Raw genomic sequence first — 21468 nt, forward strand, 5'->3', positions numbered from 1 at the left:
CTCATCAGTCTGCTCACTGCCTGCTATAGACCAGTCTGGAAGCTATATCCTTCACGACTTTACCAGCTAAGTTACAGTAATGCTACATGCTACTCTTTGCGATGTACACCAAAGCCACAAGAGTAAATTCTGTGCCCTTGCTACTTTAATTCCTTCTTCCAATTCTTGTTCAATATGGAAGAGCACCGATTTATCATCTGAGTAAAGATGAGTAGTTGGTAGTGAGAAGGATACTCCCTGGCTCATGTTTGACCTGATACCATGAAACTTAATGGGATCTGGAATCAGTACTGAGTACTCGTAAGACTACTTCCTCTCCATGTTCCATTTTCTCTGGTGGGTCTGTCCTGCCAGAGGAACAGCAATAGTGATGGAGAAGTCAGAAATCATCATCACTTTTTTAAAAAAAAGTATTTGGATGTGTACAGGAAAACTGATAATCTGGCTGCTCAGGACTGGCAGATTTTCAGGACTATTGGATGTTATTCATACTAATACCAACACACTTTTAATTCAAATTTTTGTTAAAAAGATGTTATCAATATTATAATACATTCTCCTGTGAATCTGGCAAGTTTAAAGGGAGAGCAGGAACGAGGCACTTGCGAATGGGAAGGGATAGCAGATTTTCAGAGTTTTACTGTACCTAGAGAGCAACAGACCTATTGCTGGAAGGTGGCATTCAGCCAGGCAGTTCTTTTTTCAAATAGCATAGACAAAAAACACCAAATGGCCCACTTCTGCATCATAAATTTTCTTTGATTCCACAGCCTAAGCCTATTTTTTTCCAGCATGGAACTGGTCGCTGATTTCATCATCTCATTTGGAGACAGTGTCTACTGGCCAATAACTCAGCTTTCATTGCCGTACAACTAGCTTCCATTAAAATTCTCTGCTAAAGCTCAACTTGCTTCGATTATGATTCTGAACATCAGTGTTTAAAGGGAACCAGGTGCATCACAGCAATCTGAACTTCAGCAGATCACTAGAACTACTGGCAGAGAGCAAGTGGATTTATGGAGCATGAACCTGTACTCCTCAGAATGACAGCACTTGTCATCTCTCTCCACTGCCTCTCATCCAACCAGCCGAAGCTACTCTAATCTCACCAAAGTGTTGCACTCTGAAGTTAGACTTCCAAGGACATGATTGGCTCAAGATCATTCTCCAAGTTTATCTGAAGGCACTACAATGAAAATCCAGTCTTCATCATCCACACTGCACTACTAGGGAATCAGCGCACATCCAGCTGCTCATCTCCAGCAAGAGGTAATGGAATGAAATGACATTTTGAGGGGTATCTCAAAGATCTCCCTTATGCAATTGTGACTTGTAAACTGCCAGATATTCCAAATATCTCCATCATTTAAGTGCAAGGTAGCAAATAAATAAAAGTTCACCAAAACCACTAAGAGTATATACCTTGCCCCACTGTGACTGGAGTCGTGCGTTCATCAATTGGCAGGTTCAATAGCCGCCTTGGTGAAGAATAGATGTCAAACAAAATGATCAATTAGATTCAAGTATGAAAAGCTCTTCCTGGCCTCTTATCAACAGCAATACTCCACCTTTATCTAAATACCAGGCCTGCACCAGGATCTTCACTTTAATGTCAGTGATGTTTGATTCCAAGATGAAAGTCCACAATTGCATTAACATTGGGAGCAACTGATTTTTGCAGAAGTCTTGACATCAGCAAAATGTATTTCAGCATGCAATACACATTTCAACAATTAGTAACTTTAAAAAATCATTATGTATAAAATAGTAAGTCAGAAATCAATCAGTAACTTACTTGTACACAACCAATCATCCTTTTAAATAGCGCTAGCAGTGGCCAAGGGAAAGGAAAGGATTATTAAACAGTGCAAGCTTGAGAGGAGGCCTCACCCGAAATATGTAGCTACAAAGTGGCATAAGAAGTGAATGCATATTGATATCATCATCTGCCTACTCTGTACACATCTGGCAAATGTTAACCACCATCCTTCCTATGATGGCACTGTGGTTCAGGGAGCCATTCAAGAGGGAGCAGAGAAATGTAGCTGTGATTGGAGATAGTATAGTCAAGGGAAAAGACAATTCTCCATCGCAAGGATCGAGAGACCCGAAGGCCTGGTGCCCGGGTTTGGGGCATCTCATCTGGCCTGCAGAGGAATTTGGAATGGGAGGGGAAAGATCCAGTAGGTAGAACAAGGAAAAAGGTTCTGCTGAGGGAACTTGAGCAGCTAGAGACTAAATTAAAAAGCAGAACCAAAAAGGTAATAATCTCTGGATTGTTACCTGACCCACATGCAAATTTGCACAGGGTAAATTGGGGAAAGAGGGAGCTGTTCCGATGGGACAGGCTCCACCTGAACCATGCTGGGACCAGAGTCTTGGCGAATCACATAAGCAGGGTTGTAGACAGGGCTTTAAACTAAATAGTAAGGGCGGGGGGGGGGGGGGGGGGGTGCGCGAGTTCAACAGATTGGAAAAGTATGGATAAAGTAAAAGGGAAGGAGAGTGCAGGAGAGGTTACTGAAGTCTCCAGAATAAAGAATAAGACAACGTTTAGAAAGGGATAAGAATTTAACTTCAGGCAACATGGAGACAAATTTGAGAAGGGTGGTGAATACAGGACTGAAGGTGTTATATTTGAATGCACGCAGTACATGAAATAAGGTGGATGAGCTCACACTGCAGTTAGAAGTTGGCACATATGACATTGTGGGCGTCAGAGAGTCATGGTTGAAAGAAGATCACAGCTGACATCTAATCACCCAAGGATACACATCCTATCGAAAAGACAGGCAGGTGGGCAGAGGGGGTCGGGTGGCTCTGTTGGTAAAAATTGAAATAAAATCCTCAGCAAGAGGTGATATAGGATCAGAAGATGTAGAATCCTTGTGGGTAGATTTAAGAAACTGCAAGGGTTAAAAAGACCCTGATGTGAATTATATATAGGTCTCCGAATAGTAGCCAGCATGTGGGGTACAAATTACAACAGGAGATAGAAAGGCATGTGAAAAGGACAATGTTAGTCATGGGGGACTTCAATATGCAGGTCGATTGGTAAAATCAGGTTGGTACTGGATTCCAGGAGAAGGAAGTTATAGAATGCCTACAAGATGGCTTTTTAAGAGCAGTTCGTGGTTGAGTCCACTGGGGAAAAAGGCAATTCTGGATTTGGCGTCGTGAAATGAACCAAATTTGGTTAGGGAGCTTAAGGTAAAGGAACCCTTAGGAGGTGGTGATCACAGTATAATAGAATTCACCCTGCAGTTTGAGAGGGAGAAGCTAAAATCAGATGTATTGGTACTACAGTTGAGTAAAGGTAATTACAGAGGCACGAGAGAGGAGCTGGCCAAAGTTGATTGGAAGGAGACCCTAGCAGGGATGATGGTAGAACAGCAACAGCAGGAGTTTCTGGGAGTAATTTGGCAGACACAGGATCAGTTCATTGCAAAGAAGCACTCTAAAGGGAGGATGAGGCAACCGTGGCTGAAAAGGGAAGTCAAAAACAGCATAAAAGCAAAAGAGAGGGCATAGATATTGCAAAAATCTGTGGGAAGCTAGAGGATTGGGAAGCTTTTAAAAACCAACAGAAGGCAACTAAAAAAGCCAAAAGGAGAGAAAAAATGAAAGCTAGCCAATAATATAAAAGAGGATACCAAAAGTTTTTTTTAATATACAAAGAGTAAAAGGGGTAAGAGTGGACATCGGACTGCTGGAAAATGACACTGGAAAGATAGTAATGGGGAACAAAGAAATGCTGGACAAACTGAATAAGTACTTTGCATCAGTCTTCACTGTGGAAGACACCAGCAACATGCCAGAAATTAGAGAGATACACAAAAAGTGCTGGAGGAACTCAGCAGGTCAAACAGCATCTATGGAGGGAAATAAACAGTCGACATTTCGGGCTGAGATCCTTCATCAGGGCTGGAAAGGAAGAGGGCAGAAGCCATAATTCTCTTCCTTTCCAGTCCTGAGGGGTCTCGGCCCAAAATGTCAACTGTTTATTTCCCTCCAATAGATGCTGCCTGACCCGAGTTCCTCCAGCACTTTGTGTATTGCTCCAGATTCCAGCACCTGCAGAATTTCGTGTGTCTCAGAAATTCAAGAGTCAGGGCAGTTGCTGTTACTAAGGAGGTGGTGCTTGGGAAACAAAGGTCTGAAGGCTGATAAGTCACCTGAACCAGATGGACGGCACCCCAGGGATCTGAAAGAAGTAGCTGAAGAGATTGTGGAGGCATTAGTAGTGATCTTTCAAGAATCAATAGTCAGGAATGGTTCAGAAGGACAGGAAAATCACAAATGTCACTCCACTCTTTAAGAAGGGAGGGAGGCAAAAGACAGGAAATTATAAGCCAGTTAGCCTCTTCGGTGGTTGGTAAGATGTTAGAGTCCATTATTAAGGATGAAATTTTGGGGTACTTGGAAGTTCATGATAAAATAGGCCGAAGTCAGCATGGTTTCCTTAAGGGGAAAACTTGCCTGACAAATTTGTTGGAATTCTTTGAGGAAGTAACAGGCAGGATAGACAAGGGAGAGTCAGTGGATGTTGTTTACTTGGATTTTCAGAAGGCCTTTGACAAAGTACCTCACATGGGGCTGCTAAACAAGATGGGGGCCCATGGTATTACAGGAAAGGTACCAGCATGGATAGAAGATTGGCTGACTGGCAAAAGGCAAAGAGTGGGAATAAAGGGGGCCTTTTCTGGTTGGCTGCCAGTGACCAATCATATTCTGCAGGGGTTGGTGTTGGGTCCGCTACTTTTCACATTACATGTTAATGATCTGGATGACGGAATTGAGGGCTTTGTGGCCAAGTTTGCGAATGATACAAAGATAGGTGGAGGGGCAGGTAGAGATGAGGAAGCAGGGAGCCTGCAGAAGGACTTGGAGGGGTTGGGAAAATGGGAAAGTGGTGGTAGATGGAATACATTGTAGGGATGTGTACAGTCATGCACTTTGGTAGAAGGAAAAAGGCATAGACTATTTTCTAAACAGGGAGTGAATTCAGAAATCAGAGGTGCAAAGGGACTTGGGAGTCCTAGTGCAGGACTCCCTAAAGGTTAACTTGCAGGTTGAGTTGGTAGTAAGGAAGGCAAATGCAATGTTAGCATTCATTTCAAGAGGACTAGAATATAATAGGATATAATGCTGAGTCTTTATAAGGCATTGGTCAGACCACATTTGGAGTATTATGAGCAGTTTTGGGACCCAAATCTAAGGAAGGGTGAGCTGGCATTGGAGATGGTCCAGAGGAGGTTTACAAGAATGATCCCGGGAATGAAAGTGTTAACGTACGAGGAGCATTTGATGGTTCTGGGCCTGTACTTGCTGGAGTTTGGAAGGATGAGGGGGGATCTCAATTAAACCTACTGAATATTGAAAGGCCTGGATATAGTGGAAGTGGAGAGGATGTTTCCAGTAATGGGAGAGTCTAGGACCAGAGGGCACAGCCTCAGAATAGAAGGACGTCCCTTTAGAACAGAGATGTGGAGGAATTCCTTTAGCCAGAGGGTGGTGAATCTGTGGAATTCATTGCTACAGACGGCTGTGGAGGCCAAGTCATTGGGTACATTTAAAGTGGAAGTTGATAGATTCTTGATTAGTGAGGGCATCAAAGGTTATGGGGAGAAGACAGAAGAATGGGGTTGAGAGAGAAAAATAAATCACCAATAGCCTGTCCTGGTCAAATCACGTAGCTGCCATGGCCAAGAAAGTTCACCAGCGCCTCTACTTCCTCAGGAGGCTAAAGAAATTCAGTATGTCCCCTTTGATACTCACCAACTTTTATCGATGAACCATAGAAAGCATCCTATCTGGATGCATCGTGGCTTGGTACAGCAACTGCTCTGCCCAGGACCGCAAGAAGCTGCAGAGAGTTGTGGACACAGCCCAGCGCGTCACTGAAACCAGCCTCCCCTTCATGGACTCTGTCTTTACCTCTTGCTGCCTTGGTGAAGCAGCCAGCATAATCAAAGACCCCACCCACCCAGGTCATTCTCTCTTCTCCCATCAGGCAGAAGATAATGGAGCTCAAGGGCACATACACCAGACTCAAGGACAGCTTCTATCCCACTGTGATAAGACTATTGAACTGTTCCCTTATACAATGCGTTCCTTCATACTGCCCTCACAATCTACCTTGTTGTGACCTTGCATCTTATTGTCTACCTGCACTGCACTTCCTCTGTAGCTGTGACAATTTACTCTGTACTGTTATTGTTTTACCTGTACTACTTCAATGCACCCTGTACTAACTCAATGTAACTGCACTGTGTAATGAATTGACCTGTACGATCGGTATGCAAGACAAGTTTTTCCACTGTACCTCGGTACAAGTGACAATAATAAACCAATACATCAGCCATGATCAAATGGCAAAGCAGACTCAAAGGGCCGAATGGGCTAATTCTGCTCCTATGTCTTATGATGATGCATTCTGCATCACTTGAACCCATGAATGGCTCAAACAGGGGAAACCTGAAGTTTAATTTCTCACCCAAAATCTCATGCTTTTCTCAAAATTTAATGGGGGTCTTCCTGAAGAATGGTTCTGGACTATGTTGTTATTCTCTCCAGGTCTTGTAGATCTAAATGTTTTTGGTTTCAACAAACTCTTCAACGACTAAATCACAGATTCCATTGTGAAGAAAACCAAATATTAAAAATACCAAAACATGACAGAACAAGCCCAGTGAGGTTTGACATCTTAACCTAATTTAACTGACATTAATACAACCATTAATTTAAAAGTCTGAATTTTTACAGCACATCTTCCATTCAGGCTAGATTAGAAAAATAAAGACCCTGGGTAACACTTCCCAAAACATTTGAAACCTATACTTTTTTCAACATCTGTAACATATTAAATCACAGCCATTGAATAACTGAAATGTAATACAACCAATACTAAATCATTTATTTTAATTCTAGTTCAACTACACCTTCTCTTCATGAAGTTCGTTTCAGAAGGGCACTGATACTGTGGAATCAGAACCACAATGCATGCATTTAGATTGCAATCAAAGCAATAGTCTGCTTTTTGCAGGACTTTCAAGCTACTTTGATCAGTAATTTGATATGGTTCAAATCAGACCCATGGGTTGATTTAGTTCAGGAGGCTTATGAGCATTCTATACAAGCAAGCTCTCCTCATGAACAATTTGGCTCCTTAAATGGATTTGACCTTAAATATGGCATAAAATTCCTCATGATGAAGTTATTCCATTTCTAGTCATTTTCTTTCTTCAATTTCAGTGCACAACAAGGAAGACCGGGAAATAAAAGGAAGCTTTTGGAATGAGGCTATGTAGATTGTTAACAGTTTATTCCTTGTATCAATTCTGGGGATCCATTTGTAACATACTACTTGAGACATTATTAAATTAATATTCAAAACTGAACTTTATCTTTGAGCAATGGAGAATTAGACCCTGAAAAAAAGAGACCTGTTCACAAGACACCACGTCAAACATTTTCCACTGTGTGCTTGTCAGCCCACAGTTTCCTGTCAATTAAAATGAATGGGAGGAAATCATGGGCTAATGAACACACAAGCCAAAAACTGTAGCTCATTTCCAAAGTTACCAGACAAGTTTAAAGAGAAACAATATGATGCATTTTACCAGAAGTACTTTAGTGAAATAGCCAAAGTGATTGCAGACCATTACTGTAGTCTTATTACATGATTATCAATAAAACGTGCATCAGTAAGTAGACTAATTCAGATTCCAAAAACCAAATCAAACATCGGAGGCACTCAAGTTTTACTTTTTTTTAAGAATCACTTTGCTGCATTAAAAATACTCTTTAAAGATGGCTATTCCTTAAAATGTATACCTTTGGAATATGCTTATTCACACGATCTAAGTATTTATCAAATCCAAAAGTCACTCTCAAATTATAATAAGAAAATTAATTCTTTTCTACTGTGTTAAAGCTTTATAATTCTTTGCATACAATTTAGTTGGTGTTTTGTTCCAGACAGTAAGCTATGGCAAAAATAGAAAAAGTTAAATATCCACATCACTTCCTTAGGTCAATAATAAGGCTGGACAACTTTCAGCCAAGATTGACTCTGGAAATTAAAACTGTTTTTGTGAGGTTTTAGAAACACCAGAATGCCAAAATGCTTCAGCATTTCCAGAAAAGAATGGAGAGCTTTGCACCATTTTCTAAAATAGTATAAATGCTTCAACTTTCCTTTTGCAACTCCCAGTCAAGAGTAGAATTCCTCAGTGATATTTATCTGTGCAATCATGCCAAAGCCAACAGTAGTTATACGAATCCAATAATACTTCCATAATTTTCTTTAACTTTCAATCATTACATTTTAATGGCATTTGTTTATTTTCACCACCTCCCCCCCCCCCCTCAATTCATGCAAGGGATGAGAGTGTTACTAGCAAGGTCATCATTTAACACCCATTCCTATATGCCCTCGAGAGAAACTGCCTTCTTGAAATGCTGCAGTGCTTGTGGTGAATATGTGTTTCGATCCAAAATTTTGGAGCACATTCTGATCCAATAACAATGAACGACTGGAGGCATTTTAAGTCAGGAAGTTGTGCAATTCAAAAGGGATCTTGCAGGTGCTCACTGCTTTTGACCTTTAGGACTAATGTGCCATTGAAAGCAAGATGCATGTTAAATAAATCCAGAAGCTTTCAGTGGATTGTTTGTCATCCAAGATGGAGACAGATCGACTGTGTTACTAACTTCCACCCTGCCCTCAAATTTACTTTGACCATTTCCAACACCTCTCTCCCCTTTCTTGAGCTCTGTTTCCGTCCAGAGACAAACTATCAACCGACATTTACTACAAAGCCACTAACTCACACAGCTACTTATACTACACCTCCTCCCACCCTGTCTCTTGTAAGGATACAATTCCTCTCAGTTTCGCCATCTCTGCTGCATCTCTTATCAAGATGAGGCCTTCCACTCCAGGACATTGGAGATGTCCTCCTCCTTCAGGGAATGGGGCTATGCCACACTGTGGTTGATGGAGCCCTCACTCACATCTCCTCCATTACCCAAACATGCTCTCACCCCACCTCCCGAGACAGAACAGGGATAGAGCTCCCTTGGTCCTTATCTTTCATCCCACCAGCCTATGCATCCAGCACATCAGGCTTTGACATTTCTGCCAGCTGCAGCGTGATCCCACCATCAGTCATATCGTGCCCTCCCTACCCTTATCTACTTTCTGCAGGGACCACTCTCTCCATGACTCCCTGGTTCACTCATTTCGCCCCACCCATCCCTCCCCAGCACTTTCTCCTGCAACCACTGGAGCTGTAACACCTGTCCCTGCATTTCACCACCATCCAGCACCCTGAAGAGCCCTACCAGGTGAGGCAGAGATTCACGTGCACCTCCTCCAAACTTCTTCATTGCATTCGGTGATGTAGAGGAGCTCCTGGTTGCAAGCCATTTTAATTCCCCTCCTCATTTCCACACCGATCTGCCTATCCTCAGCCTCTTCCTCTGCCAGGGTGAGGCCAAGTGCAACTAGAGAAACAGCACTTTATATTCCACTTGGGTAGTCTACAACCCGATGCCATGAACATTGAATTCTCCAATTTCAGGTAATCTGCTCCCTCTCTGTCACTTTCTCTCTCCTCCTGATCTACCCAGTTCCTCCTATACATGCCCCACCAGCCCCTATCACCCAGGTTCTTTCCCCTCCTCTACCTACTCCTTTTGCCCACTGGGTCCCCTCCCCCACTGTTTCCATCTGCCCACCCCACCTCTTTTATTTGGGTCCATGCTCCATCTTCCTTTTCTATCAGATTCCATCTTCTGCAGTCCTTTGCTGCCTCCATCTATCACTTCCCAGCCTCTGTCACTATTTCCACCCTTCCCTCCTCCACCTGCCAATCACCCCTCCTCACCTGCTCTTACCCAGCCCTCTTCATACCAGCCATCTCCCCTCCACCCTTCCAGTCCAGATGAAGGATCTCAACCCAAAACATCGACTGTATTTCCCTCTATAGATATTACCCGACCTGCTGAGGTCCTGTAGCAGTTTATTTTTTGGTCCAGATTCCAGCATCTGGAGTCTCAAGTGTATCCATTCATGCATAATGCAAATTGCCACCAAAGGTTACCACTTGAAGTGAAATTTCACATCTAGCATTTTTCCTGAAATAAGTAAAAACAACACTTCTCATTGTAATAATTCTGCCTTTCCCAAGCACATACTGTGGTAGATTTGATCTGAGACATCTAAATATTGTACAGTGCTATTGTGGACAATAGTCCAGGTTTCCCTAAAAAGCATCAGGAGTTTATCATCTCCCACACATACCTTGCAACTATCAGAATATTTGGAGCTCTCACACAAGTTTGCAGAAAATTGGAAATCCTGAACTTCCTGACATATCCTTGCTGCTATTATTTTGAATGCAGTTCATTACTGTATGCCTCATGGAGACCAATGATGGAGCACCAACTTCCTAGAAATGTCCAGCTCTGGGAAATCTGCTCTCTGAACCTTTACCATTTAATGGAAGAACAACTTTTTTTTGAAAAGGAAGTATTGTAAAGATCTGAAATAGAAACAGAAAGTGGGGTAGGCAGCATTTATGGAGAGAGAAACACAATGTTTCAGGTTTCTGACCTTTCATTAGAATTGGGAAGTTAGAGATTAAAAGTTTAAATTGCAGAGAAGGAAGTCAGGGGTCTGGGAGAGGGTGTTGGGGAGTGGAGAAGAGAAAGTCTGATGGGATGGAGACAGGAAACCAAATACAGGTACTGTGGTATTGTGCTGGTACAGGCTAAAAGATGGGGAAAGTTCATGATCAGCAAAAGGTATGTAGATGGGAAAAGTGAACAGGAGACAACAAATGAAATCTGAAGTTACCACAAGGAAATAAAAGAATGCTGGAAATGTGAGAAAGAATACTGGAATGACAATTGTTTGAAATTGTCAACTTCAACATCAAATCCAGAAGCCTGTAACATAGACTAGAGAGTTTACATGAAAAGCAACTGTAATCTCAGGATGATATTTGTGGAATCAAGGTGTTTAGCAAAGTAGTCACCCTGCTTCAGTGTTAGATGTCTGCAGCACAAAGAACCTTGTAGACAAGGGATAACTTTCCATAAATGACATCAAATGAGCATCGCAGGCATTTTGACTTCATCGCATACGCCCAGGGTATTCTGTGAGCTGGTGCATTTCTGGCCTGGATGTGCCAGCAGCAATTGCAGCCCCAGTGTTCCGCTCCTGAAACTGGACTCTACAAGAATAAAACTTTGGACATTCCTCATTTACATGATCAATATCAGTTGTGACTCAGTTGGTTTCTGTTACACCAGACAGATGAAATACTCAATATTTCAGTGCTGTATTTTTAAAATATCATCCAGGATTATAATAAATAATTTTTAACACCCATATGTAATTTCAGAACAAACTCCAAACTTGATATTTATCTTGAAGCTAACTTTATTTCAATGTGGAAACTCAAAACCTTTGTCATAAATTATTTAGATTGTTGCTGAACCTACTTAGATTCAGTTTCTGTGAATATTACTTAACTTGTATATAGCAAGGTTTGGATTATTGTATTTCCAAAAGTTTAGAAACTATTGTTTCCACAAGCTAACTTACTTCTGGTTGATAATATTCAACATCAGCACTGACAAGACTAGGCTGCCACGGATAATGGCACTGGTTTTCAAAACAAAGGAGCATAATAATTGCATGCTATATAAAATATACCATTAGCTTTAAATACTGGCACTAGTTAACACATGTACAAACTGATGATAGCGGAAGAAGAATGACTTAAAAGTTGTAATATAATGTAAACTCATCTCCTTTTTCAGTTAGAGTACATTTCATGCATGGGAATTTTCTGCAGGTCATGGCCTGATGCTTCTTTTCACATGTGCCCAGAGCCACACTTCCATGGTTCAAAATTTTGTAGCGTTTGAGAAATGAGCAGGTGATCTGTACAATGATCTCCCGTATCCAGTCAACAGACCTTCGCCTAGTTGTAAATCTAACCATTTCTCTATCACCACAGTGATATTATTCTCTATCACCACAATAATGTATTTTGATCAGATATTCTTGCACATCTTGTGCTTAACAAACTTTTCAGCATCATTAAGGTCTATTCTTTAGAATATGAAGAGCTTCTCTGATCATAAGCTTTCCAGTGTGTACCAAATGCACATGAAAGGTAGTTAAGTGCTTCTATTTTCATACTCTTAAACAGAAATGCTTCGATTTGGTAGATTCCTTAAAGCTGGTTTGGTCACAAGTGGTTCTCTCTCTTGAGATTGGATAGAACATTTAAAATTGACAAAATAGGCACAATGGTGAACATAACTTCAAGTTTATAGTTCAGAGGAAATTGAATTCCAAAAAGGATATTTATGTTGAACTGAGATGGGTATTCAGAGCAAGTCAGTTATGGGGGTTCACTATCAGTTTAATTCTTTTGTCGAATACGAATGGTTTTCTTTCAGACAAAACAAAATAGTGCTACAAGAAGTTTCTAGCTGATTGAAACTTTTGAAACATTTTTCTTTGCTACAAGATGCAGGAACTATATGACTGAGAATCAGTGCAGAAACGTGGTGGACATTTCGTATAAACCTAATGTATGAATTAATTTACCATACCATTAAATGAAGGCTGTGCTCAGAAGGAAACTAGGTCACTTAAGATTTCAGTCATACTTACTAAACTGACCGAGGAAAGAATTATGCTCTCCAGTAATTTTTTTAAAAAAGCTGCCTATTTATAGTTGATAAAGTTCCAATTTTTAAACCATGACATTTCCTCAGCAGCATACAAAGGCAAAAATTGGCTCAAGATGCAACAACATTAATTTGTCTGCCTAGTCATCACAGCATTCCCCGTACCAGCAATGAAATAGCTAGCACCTAATTTCCTCCAAAAGCTGCTTAAAATCTTTACAGTAAATATAATACAAAATGTTCTAATATTTCAAATCAAATAAAACCAAACAGATTTCACTTTACATGAAGATTTTTATAATTAGGAATGGAGCCATGGTATCCTAAATGGTCATATAACTATCCAGCACCAGTGTAAAAATACATAACATTAATTATGAGTTCATTTCAGCATATTTTTTCTTGACACTGTTTATCTTTTGAACTACCAATTAAGATTACTAGGAAAGCAAACTCAGATGCCACATCTGGCATCCTTCAGCTTTTGGAAATTCAAGGTGGGTTTCCCTTCTGTCAAATTTCTCTGGCTCAGAACAACGGCAACACAGAAGCCAAGTCACACATTTTGGTTCCTCATTACTTCTATAAATGGGGTATTATTTATTTTTAAATATATAAAAGTTCAGTCTAGTTCAGCTAGGAAACGGTATCTATCAGGTCACAATAATTCTTGGCAAAGATGCAACAATTTCCAGCTTTCACAACTCAAGGAGGGAAACCTCAAAGTGTCTTGATATGAACACTGAGAATGTAATAATTTCAAATTCTGCTGATGTCCCTATTTTGCCAAAACATTTCTTGATTTAAGTTCTCTGTTCCAAGTGAACTAGTTATCCAGTTTTAAAACAAGTTAACAATATGATATCCAATGCTTTTAATGATCTAGGACTTCACAAAACAGAATTAAACTGCAAAGAGACACTTGCATACAATTTCATGATCTAAAGCATAATTTTGAGCAGCTGTTAACTTTTGGATGTAATACTTTTAACTTGAGATTTAAATAGCAAATCCTCTACAAAAGCATTCATAGTAGTTTCAACATTAACAATTTTCCCTCTCCAAGAAAAACTATACATTAAATCAATCCAAAAACTCTCAGTAAGAAACCATAGATATAATATGAATGCTAAAGAGATATTCAATAATCAATATAACCCAAAAATATTTCTCAATTATAAAGTATTACTTTCAGAAGTGCTTTATTCACTGTTATTTATGCAGAGGATTTCAATAACACGCAAAGCATTTTTGTGTGCTGCATCTAGACAAGAAAAACAACTATGTATTTCACTGACTTAGAGAACAAAAGTGGAGTGCCCACAAAAGCTCACCAATAAACAAAGTCATAATTCATCATTAAGTAAAGGCATCAAGTATCATAACATTTACCCACACTGACCAGAAATTCTCAGAGCTCATCTTTAAAATTGGGAACTGTTGCTCTCAACCTCTTACCAACGACCTCAACTTTGTGTGTGAATTTCTCTTATTAAACATTGGAGAGATCAAAGACACTGCCTATGCACCCTCCCCCAAAAGTCACTAATTCTAGTCCTCTCCCTAATTATTGACAATGCTTCCTTTTTAACTAGGAACTGTTTCTGACTCTATAACCTTCCTCAGCAAAAGCCTATCTTACATTCACTTCAGTAAGCTCTCACCTCAATCCATTTGTCCCTGAAATACTCATCTTCACTTGGATTACAATCCATACTTGACTCTTCCCTTTCCAGCCTATCATCTTTCACCAGACATTAACCTCTCACCTAATGTCTCCCAGACCACCATATAATTTTAAGCTTTCATGGATCCAGGTGAAGGCACTGTACTGTAGTGGGGCTCAATATTCAACACCTTGCCAACAATCAAAATCTAGGAGCATTTCCACAGGCCTTCTGGCACCCGCAAAGCAGCCGAGAACTCCGCATAAATTACAAACAGGAAGCTGGAATGGAAATTAAAGGGAGAAAGGCTGAGCAAAAAAGCACACTGGGTTTAAAATAAGCATTTCTGGGAACTCTGTGGGTAGTTTTGCTACTTAGACAACACATCTGAAATACAATATGAATGGCTTTTATTGCATCCGCACATGATAGTATTTAGTACCGTTTTCCAAAATGTGTGTTGCAAAGATTAAAACTCGACTTGAGCATTAAAATTGAAGGAGGGAAGAGCTAAACGTAAAGCAAGTTGCACTTTGTGGGTGAATTTGTTGTGCCGTGCTGTTTTTGTCCCTCATCGCAGGGCTGCACCTTTCTGCTGAACTTCCTCACTGACTGGTAGCCCAGGGAGAGAGAGAGAGGGCACTCCCGTTTCCCGCTGACAATCACTCGAAGCCCAGTACCTGGCGGTGTCGAGCCCCGGGGAACGGGCCCCGGAGCAGAGAGGCCGCAGCGGCACCGGGTGCCCGCATCTCCCACACCGCCGCCAGCACCACTCACCTCTGCCTCGCCGGCTCCGCTCCGACTCCCTGCCTCCCGCTCCCTCGCTGCTCCGTCTTTCGCTACCTCCTTCCCCGTTGCCGGAGCGGCCAATCCCACTGATCCCGGTTCCGCTTCCCTCCCACTTCTGCTCCCGGGATGAGGTCAAATGGCCTGCGCCAGGAATGGCCCGACTGCGCAGGCGCCGCACCGTCCCATCCCCGCTGCCAGGGATGGGAACAAAAGGGAGTGAGTGGCGGTGGTGGGTAGACTGGGAGTCGCACTCAGTCTGCTGACAGACCAGGAGCTGGGTTCTTTCACCCTGGCAACCTGCAGCAAGAGCACTCAATCACTGCGCGCTTCAACAAAAAGACTTTGCATTGATGCATTTCCATCAACAATGTGGGAATGGCATTTGGTTTCTTCCCCACCTCCCCCTTTATGTTCTCTTTTGCAGGATCCCTCATTCTCACATGGCATTTTGACAGTTCTTTAAACATTGTAGTGGGCCTCCACATCAATAATACTACTGTTATAGAGAGTGACCCATGTTTTTTGATATATTACCTCATATAGTTAATAACAAACCTAAGCTAATATTCTGCACAATAACTTACTTTAGGACATTTTTTTCACTTAAAAAGACTGCTTAATTAATGCTCAATTAATACCCAGTAGAAAGATTTTCACTATTTTTGCTACACACTAAATAATGTAGAATTTGTTTCCAGAGCCACATGAACTTTTGAACAACTAAATGTTAAAGCTTAAACCTATTCAGTTCAGTGGTTAGGTGAATCACCTACTGTGCTCCTGGAACATACAAACAGCAGTAGGCCATCCAGTGTTGCATGCCTGTTCTGCCATCAAATTAGATGATGGCTGATCTGTATCTTAACTCCTGATTCTGTAACCCTTAATATCCTTGCTTAACAAAATCTATTAATCTTTCAATTGATTTAAGTGACAGAATCATCTCACTATTTCAGGTCAATATTGACTTTTTATAGCATCCCAAGAACTGATTTGCAATCCTCACTGTGACAAAACAATGATGTGAAAGATTCAATCCTTTGTCAGTCAGGCATCAAGGAAAATTGTTCATAATACAGACATTTGTGCAACCCAGTAGGAACATCCTTTAGAACCAATGGCTATCCCTTGAAGACATAAGGCCACAAATTAAACAATAAAGCTAAAAGCAAATCCTTGCAGATGCAGGAAATCTGAAATAAATCACAAAATGCTAACAACATTCAGTAGGCAAAGCAGCATGAATGGAGAGAGGAAAGTGGCTGATTGGTGGATGACCTCCCGTTGTCTGACCTGCTGAGTGCTTCATTTTATTTTATTCCAGATATTCAATATTTGTAATAAATTGCTTTTGTTTTATCAGGAAAAAGTGTTAATCTTGGAAATTTCACTGATTTTCAGAGGTCATCAAGTGAAACTGAAAGTCAAATATACCTTTGTAGAATTATATGCACCCAATTAAGCAGCACGTCGAGTGTGTTTGTATATTTCTGAAGGGAGACCATGTGGAATCTATCAATATACAGTTGTATGGGGTTTCAATGCCCAAATATTTGACTTATTTCCATACTTATTACGACACAGAAGGAGGCAATTCAGTCCATTAGATCTGTACCAGTGCTCAGCAGAACAATTGCATCTTTGACCTTTAATTTTTATTCTTTTCAAGATCGGTGGACCACATTTCCAATATTCCATTTTCATTTTATCCCCTATGTCCTTCCTGTGCTATTCATTATATTAGCTCCTTTCATGTTCTTCTGTTCTTGCAAAGCCTCTTGACAACCTTTCATTTTATTTAACAGGTTTCTGCTTCTCCTTTATGCCTTTGAAACATGATTGGCTTTGGCTTGGACTTGTTGTCTGCTTTCCTCCCTCTCCTTTTTCTCTTTTCCACCATTCAAAGGAGGTTGCTCATCTTTTGGGTTTCAGTTCTGAAGGTTTTATCAATGGAAGTGATTCTGTTTTGTATTTTTAGTAACTGTATTTTGCTTCGAAGGAAAGAACTTTGCATTGATATCATGTCTTTCATGTCCTTGAGATGCAGCAAAATGCTTCCCAGCCAATGAAGTCTATTTTTGATGTTCAATCTCTATTACAGTACTGACAAACAAAGAAGCCAATTTTTAAATTACAACAGCAATGAAATATATGTCCAAATAATCTGTATTAAGTGACCTTGGTTAAGGGATAGATGCAGGCTGGAGCACCGAAAGAGTTCTCCAGTTTCTCTCAGATAGTGGAATGGGATCTGTTACAACCATCTGGTACTGCAAAAAATTTAATAACCTACCCGAAATATGGGACTTCAGGCACTTTGGTATTCCATGAATTGCCACCAAGATAATTTGGTTTGGACATGAATTCATAACCTCCTAACTCAGAATGCAATCTCTGAGCAAGGCAAACAGTAAAAATTGTTATTTCAGTACAATCATACCTGCCCACTCAAAATATTAAGAATATTCTTTCCTATTATTGCATTGAATTGCAGTACAACTGAACCTGAAAAGTGGTTTTATGACAGCACAAATTATGGGTGAGGTTCTTTTGTGAAGCTGCATCAGTCATTAATGTTTTTATAATAAAGCCTGTTACATTAGTGTTTTGATTTAGATTTTTTTATGTTGAAGTTAAATAATTGAGCCAGTCACTCAATTATTTGTTAGAATATTAGATCATGGAAGTGGTTCCTATCAGAACTTTTCCTCTCAATGAAAACAATAGGATGTATACATGTGAATGTCATCTTGCCCAGGGCAATACACATTTTTCCTGCTCTCTCATGCGAGTTAATGTTTTGTAAAACAGTTTATGACATTGAAGAGAAAGGATAAAATGCTTCACTTAGATTTCCAGTTTTCTTCAGTGGCAGAAGACAACGTAAACAAGGTAGATATCCTGCTTCCAGCATTGCAAACATCAGCAAACAAGATAAAACAGTTGCAGACCAGTAATCAGAAGTTGAGATAATTACTTTTATTAGCATAAAAAAACAGAAAGTGCTGAAAATACTGCATCAGTAAGGTCAGTGGTCCAGTAAATACAGAGGCTAGCAAAGTGATTTTTCAATTGCCAACTGGTATTGAACTTCCCTGTCTTTGGCTAAGTGGTCAAAAAAATAATTGTGCATCAAATGTAAATGGTGAATTAACATGATCGCAGCATTATTATCACCCATTGATCAAACAGTCATGGTACCAACCTAGAAATTAACACCTCCTCCACATCTAGAAATGGAGTTTACAGGGTGATTAAACTACTTCTGGTACAATGCTGTTTGTTGTCTTTATGAAAAAAGTATTAATTCATAACATGAATTAAAATCAAACATAATCACATATTGCAAACTATATTCACTTTATTTATTTCTGTATTCTGGAAAGAGGTAAATAAGTAATATTTTTATAACTTTGTTCAAGTTAAAGACATTGTACATTTTGCAAATTATTTGAATTTACATTTGTCCCATCCTTCTTTTGCCTTTGCTATATAATCTCCTGTTCCTAAGACCATCAAGAAAGTAGACATAAAACCTCAACCCATTGTTATACCTTTGTTATTCTTTGGACGATTAAAACACAGGTGAAGAAATCTCCAGCTTTCCCTTCCCTCTCTCAAAGGAAATACTCATTCAGATGCTTACCATTGGTATTGGTATTGGTTTATTATTGTCACTTGTACCGAGGTACAGTGAAAAGTTTGTCTTACAGACCGATTGTACAGGTCATTACACAGTGCGGTTACATTGAGTTAGTCCAAAGTGCATTGATGTAGTACAGGTAAAAACAGTAACAGTACAGAGTAAAGTGTCACAGCTACAGAGAGAGTGCAGTGCAATAAGGCGCAAGGTCACAACAAGGTAGATCGTGAGGTCATAGGCCATCTCATTGTATAAGGGAACCGTTCAATAGTCTTATCACAGTGGGGTAGAAGCTGTCCTTAAGTCTGGTGGTACGTGCCCTCAGGCTCCTGTATCTTCTACCTGATGGAAGAGGAGAGAAGAAAGAATGTCCTGGGTGGGTGGGGTCTTTGATTATGCTGGCTGCTACAGCAAGACGATGAGAGGTAAAGACAGAGTCCAAGGAGAAGAGGCTGGTGTCCGTGATGCACTGGGCTGTGTCCACAACTCTCTGCAGCTTCTTGCGGTCCTGGGCAGAGCAGTTGCCGTACCAAGCTGTGACATTGAGGGAAAGGTTGTTGTCATGACACCATTCCACTAAACTCTCTATCTCCTTCCTGTATGACTCATCACTGTTTGAGATACGACCTACAACGGTGGTATCATCTGCAAACTTGTAGATGGAGCTAGAGCAGAATCTGGCCACACAGTCATGAGTGTATATGGAGTAGAGTAGAGGGCTGAGGACGCAGCTTTGCAGGGCACCAGTGTTGAGAATAATTGTGCTGGAGGTATTGAAACCCAATATAAGAAACCCAATGGCATAACACTTTAAAAGAGTAAAAGTGAAAAGTATCATGCTACTATTCAAACTAGTACTGCTAAATAATCAAAAAGAGTTCCCTTAGAAATTATGCATGCTAGTTTCTGTGATGCAATTTATGTAGTTAATGCAGCCTTATTTGATGACAGTGTAGCGGCCTGGACCCGCAGGACTCGAACCGCCAGCGGCAGCCACGGGCGCATGCGCGGGAATGCGACGCGGACCAACCGCGGGGCGGGCCTTCCGGCAGGGACCGCGTGTCACATCCGCCAGAAAGGCTCTCGGTTACTTTAGCAAGCTCGCGCGTTTTGTCTGATTCAGTAAAGTGTGCTCCAGTCCAGCCTCTGTGTTTCTGCATTTTCTTTTCTGCCATGCGCCATGTACGGCTACATTTGGTGACCCCGACGCTCCCAGACGGCATCTGGAACCTGCGACATAAATCCCAATGACTCATACAACGCAGTCTTGCTCAAGCTCCCGACTTTCTGGGCCACTCAGCCCTATGTATGGTTCGAGCAGGCTGAGGCCCAGTTCAGCATCAGAGGCATTATAGCCAACGCCACGCGGTATTACTACGTGGTCAGCGCGCTCGACCAGGACATGGCAGCACGGATCATCGACTTCCTGCACCATCCACCTACGGAGGACAGGTACATTAAAATCAAGGCACTCCTCCTTTGCACTTTCGGACTTTCCCGCCGCGAACGAGCTGCGCGGCTCCTGCGCATGGACGGCCTGGGTGACCGCAAGCCATCCGAGCTGATGGACGACATGCTGGCACTCATAGATAGCCATAAACCCTGCCTCCTTTTCGAGCAGCTGTTCCTCGAGCAACTGCCAGACGAAGCTGTGGGACAAGGTGGGGAGCCTGGCACCGGTTCCAACCTCCAGACATGGCACTACACCGTCTTTTGTTCCTAGGGATCTCAGGGACTGTGAGTACATTTTCATTCGCAGGGGCATGCACAAGTCCCCTCTGCAGAGGCCGTACGAAGGACCCTTCAAGGTGATCCGGCACAACGGATCTATGTGTGTCGTGGAGGTGGGAGGCCGCGAAGAGACCTTCACAGTGGACTGCCTCAAACCGGCACATTTGGACAGCGGACAGCCAGTGAAGGTGCCCTCACTGCGCCGGCGGGGCAGGCCACCCAAGGTGGACACACAGACTAGGGATCCCATGCCCCCGATGGGTGATTCTGGGGGGGGGGGGGGGGGGGGGGGGGGTGTAGCGGCCCGTACCTGCAGGACTCGAACTGCCATCGGTGGCCGCGGGCGCATGCGTGGGAGCGCGACGCAGACCAACCGCGGGGCAGGCCTTCTGGCGGGGACCACATGTCACATCCGCCGGAGAGGCTCTCAGTTACTTTAGCGAGCGCGCACGTTTTGTCTGATTCAGTAAAGTGTGCTCCAGTCCAGCCTCCGTGTTTCTGCATTTTCTTTTCTGCCACGCGCCGCATACGGCTACAACAGACAAGATCACGTGCAGCAACTATGTCCTCTTATCTCCTTCTACTTGCATTTCCTACTGTGACTTTGATAAGATATTTGTTTATTAGTCACATATACATCGAAACAGTGAAATGCATCTTTTTGCGTTACTGAGAATATGCTGGGGGCAGCCCACAAGTATCGCCGCTCTGCCAACATAGCATGCCCACAACTCATAACCTGTGAGTCTTTTTGGAATGTGGGAGGAAACCGGAGAACCCAGAGGAAACCCACGCAGACACACGGGGAGAATGTACAAACTCCTTACAGACAGCGGCAGGAATTGAACCCGGGTCACTGGTGCTGTGATAGCGTTATGTTAACCACTACTCCCTTTCCATTCCAATATCCAGTAAAATGTA

The 21468-nt window shown here is 41.7% G+C and overlaps 1 protein-coding gene across 1 annotated transcript in view; it reads right to left on the reverse strand.

Annotated features, from left to right (window-relative positions):
• nck2b (NCK adaptor protein 2b) overlaps positions 1 to 15474 on the reverse strand; it is a 78557-nt gene extending 63083 nt beyond the window's left edge. Inside the window, exon 1 of the mRNA XM_052026188.1 lies at positions 15162 to 15474. The gene's annotated coding sequence lies outside the window, so the exon portion shown is untranslated. The remainder of the gene's footprint in view (positions 1 to 15161) is intronic.
• Between the last annotated feature and the right edge of the window lie 5994 nt (positions 15475 to 21468).

The sequence above is a fragment of the Pristis pectinata genome, chromosome 11 (assembly GCF_009764475.1).
Source record: "Pristis pectinata isolate sPriPec2 chromosome 11, sPriPec2.1.pri, whole genome shotgun sequence".
NCBI lineage: Eukaryota > Metazoa > Chordata > Chondrichthyes > Rhinopristiformes > Pristidae > Pristis > Pristis pectinata.